Source organism: Callorhinus ursinus, unplaced genomic scaffold (assembly GCF_003265705.2).
Source record: "Callorhinus ursinus isolate GAN/ISIS: 27379988/994484 unplaced genomic scaffold, GSC_fseal_2.0 scaffold41, whole genome shotgun sequence".
Classification (NCBI taxonomy): domain Eukaryota; kingdom Metazoa; phylum Chordata; class Mammalia; order Carnivora; family Otariidae; genus Callorhinus; species Callorhinus ursinus.
Window position 1 is genome coordinate 903,119 of NW_027397103.1, and position 3,726 is coordinate 906,844.

Genomic DNA, 3,726 nt, shown 5'->3' on the forward strand with positions numbered 1-3,726 from the left:
CTAAAAGGGGAGCTATCTGGACACCTGGGTGGCTCAGTCCGTTAAGCATCCACCTTTGGCTCAGGTCATGATCTCAGGGTCCTCGGCATCCAGCCTGCTCAGCAGGGAGCCTGCTTCCCCAGTCTGCTCCCTCCCTCTCCCTCTGCTCTCCGCTCATGTGCTCTTTTGCTCTCTTGCTCTCTCAAATAAATAAATAAAATCTTTAAAAAAAGAAAAAGGGAACTGTCCATAGAGTTCTGGAAGAACCTCTGTCTTGAATTCTAAAGCAGAAAACATGATCTTAGATACCAGCTTCACCACTCCCTAGCTATGTGACCCTGGGTGTGTGACTTGACAACTCTGTGCATCAATTTCTTCATCCATGAAATAAGGATCACAACAGTGGTGATAAAGAAATAAAGAAACCAGCCCAACCCAGGAAGGAATACTGGGGCCATAGCAGCACAGAGAAGGGGCACCTAATCCAGCCTCCATCAGGGAAAGCTTCCTGGAGGAGGTGAGCCCAGAGCCTGAGTGGGGGCATTCACATGTTAATAAACTGTGTCCCCAGCACACTCATAAAGCATTTTGCATAACACCTAGCAGATAGCAAATCACTCAATAAAGTGTTGTTTTTAATAGTTGAAGATAGCTTTCACTTCTCCTTTCCCCTCCCCACCCCTCTTAGGGCCAAGGCTGAGTCAGGCCCACAGGCCATTTGCACAGGAGGTTAGAGTGATCAGAATTTGAAATCAAGATTCAGTATCAAATCAAGGACAGGATCAGTAACTGTCTTCCTGTGCTTTATTGGAGTCTGGAGGCAAAAGGAAAAATCAGTAAATACAGTACTGATCCTGTCTTTATTTAAAATGTTGATATTTTGTTCATCGTGGATTTTGGCATTAAGTTTGATTCCCTCTAATATTGCATGAAAATATTTCTCAGGTTACGTACTGAGGTGGGGTTTTTTGGTTTGGCGTTTTTTGTGGGTTTTTTTGTTTTGTTTTGTTTATTTGTGCTCCCTTAAATTTTGTGCCCTCACCCTAGTCCCAGCCCTGCCCCTGAGATTTTTCTTAGGGACCATGTGACAGGACAGAGATACTTATGACAATGCCCAAAGACACTCGCTGTGTCTTCACATCTTCAGGATCAGAATGGGGATTATGGGATCCTGGAAAGGCCCCTGAACCCAGACCGGGGGCTTTTTGGAGGAAGTATCCCACAAGAGTTAGCTGTGGAAGGGAAGAGGGCCTCTCAGCTTGAGGAGGAAGTGAGAAAGGGTAGAGGTGGTCTCAGGGAAAGTGGGGGGTGGGGTTAGTGCCTTCCAGGCCATAGGACAGAATCTCGGTACAGATTTCTTGATAAACTGGGGTGGAAGGGAATAGAGAGAAGAGCGGAAGGATGACTTGGCATTTGTGTAGGCAGTGGCTAGGCAGTGGTTCTCAAACTAGTCCCCAGACCAGGATCTTCAGCTTCCTCAGGCATTGTTAAAAATGCAAAATTTCCAGCCTTGCGTGAAAACAGTCCCTCAGAAACTCTAGAGGGTGGGGCCCAGAGGTCTGTGTTGTCTCCAGGGGATTTTCAAACACGTGAATTTGAGAAATGCTGGCGTAAGTTTCTCAACCCTAAAACCCCACATCGCTTTTACAAATAGTTCGTAATGATTACTAATTGGGAAGAAATTTGCAGATAATAAAGGCCACCTACACATGTGGTCTAAAAACCCCAAATCCATTGGTGCCTGGGTGGATCAGTCGGTTAAGCGTCTGCCTTTGGCTCAGGTCATGATCCCAGGGTCCTGGGATAGAGTCTGGCGTCAGGCTCCCTGCTCAGGAGGGAGTCTGCTTCTCCCTCTCCCTCTGCCCTGCTTGTGCTCTGTCTCTCTCATAAATAAATAAAATCTTTAAAAAAATAAAATAAATAAAATAAAAATTAAAAAATAAAAACCCCAAATCTATAATGCACCGACTATAATGTAGACATAAAAGAAAAATAAATCATAGCAAAACACACATTTCAGTATATAAATACTTGGGCACAACTTCCCAGGAGGACACAGGAAAGTCTCAGAAGCTTGTGTCTGTTTTTAATGAATATGTTTGGAACTGAGAGTAAGATATTCCATCAATCAACCGAATTTCGTCCCCAATTTTGTCTTATATTTGATATTTTAAAATAAGCCCTAAATAAGTATGACCCGTGGGTCAGCCAAAATCACAGCGACAAATGTAAATGTGCTGGGTCAACTACTCTAATATTAGGAGTGGTGCTGGCATCCATAAATTTTTCCCAAATGGTGAACAGCTCTGGACAAAGCTCTCCAAGGATACTTTTCCCTCTACTTAAACACAGTTGCCTTTCTGAAAATTCCGTGAAAGAGACTTTGGGTTGATATCTAAAACGGAGTTAGGTTCTAGTTTCAGAGGATTATGAATGGGTTTCTTACCTACACAAGTGTCAATGGGAATGCAGCAATTCTTTGGGTGGACTCTCCAGTGCATTGCGGGACATTTAGTATTCCTGGCTCCTGCCCTCTAAATGTCAGTGGCCCGCCAGTCCCCATCAGCAAGACAACCAAAAATATTCCTACGATTAAAAAAAAAAAACAACCTTCATAGGGGCTGAAATGCCCCCACTGAGAACCACCTTTTAATACTAATGGTGCTGAGAGTCAGATCCCAGGAAAAAGCAGGAAGTCCCTGCCCCTGGATCTGTGGGAGGGATCCAGGAGGCTGCCTGGGTTTCTGGTTGGGCAATGAGCTGGCAGGTAGAGCCCTGTGCAAAAATGCAGTATTGGACCATGCCATCTGTGGGTGCTTGTGCAGTGTGCACGCAGAGGCAGAAGAGAGGGAGGGCTTTTTGGAAATCAGAGAAGCTTCCTATCACTGAGTCGAGCCCGTACCACCTGATTTGTTTGGTACTCCACCTCTCCATCCCCATACTGGTCACATCTTCCCCAAAGGGCAGCAGCAGCCCCTACACTGGTCTCTCTTAAACCCTCTGCCACACAGTCCATTCTCTACCCAGCAGCCTTAGAGCTTTCTAGAGCGCACCTCGATGCGCCACTATTTTCTTGCTTCTTCCCACTAGGCCCCAGCCTCTGATGGACAAACAACCTCCTTCCAGTTTCCCGGCCTTTCTGCAGGCCGTGTTCCCCCTCAAGCCCCAGGATTGCCTGCCCCTCTTCACCCGTTAATCCTGCTCTTCGGTCAGGCCTCAGAGCAAATGTCCCTTTCTCAGAGAAGCCTTCCCTGACTTCCCAAGGAGTTGGCTGGGTTTAGGGACGCATAGGATTCATATAAAAATAGTAGCAAAATAACTTTTAAAATGTGCCTAGCAATTTGATTCACTCCTGTAAAATCCCTGAGGATAGGCCCGTTCTATCTGGCGCACTATCGACTGTTCCATGCCTGACACTTAGTAGGTGCTCAATATTTCACAAATGAATGAATGAATGAATTTCGGCAGACTGCCGGTCCGGGTTTCTATTCCCTGGCCCCTGCGCCGTCCTGCCTGCGCAGTCGCCGGGCCCGGGTTTCCCCGCCTGCGCCGCGGGCGAGCCTCCCGGGGCCCGACGTGCCCGCGGTAGCGCGCGGCCCCGGTCCCCAGGCCCAAGGGCCCGGGCGCGCGGGCGGAGGCGTGCGCGCTGGGCGCGCGGGGGACGTGCCGGGCCGCCTGGGGCCTCCAGCCGCCGCTCCCGGCTCCCGCGCCGCGCACGCGCACGCGCACGCGCACGCGCGCCGCCCC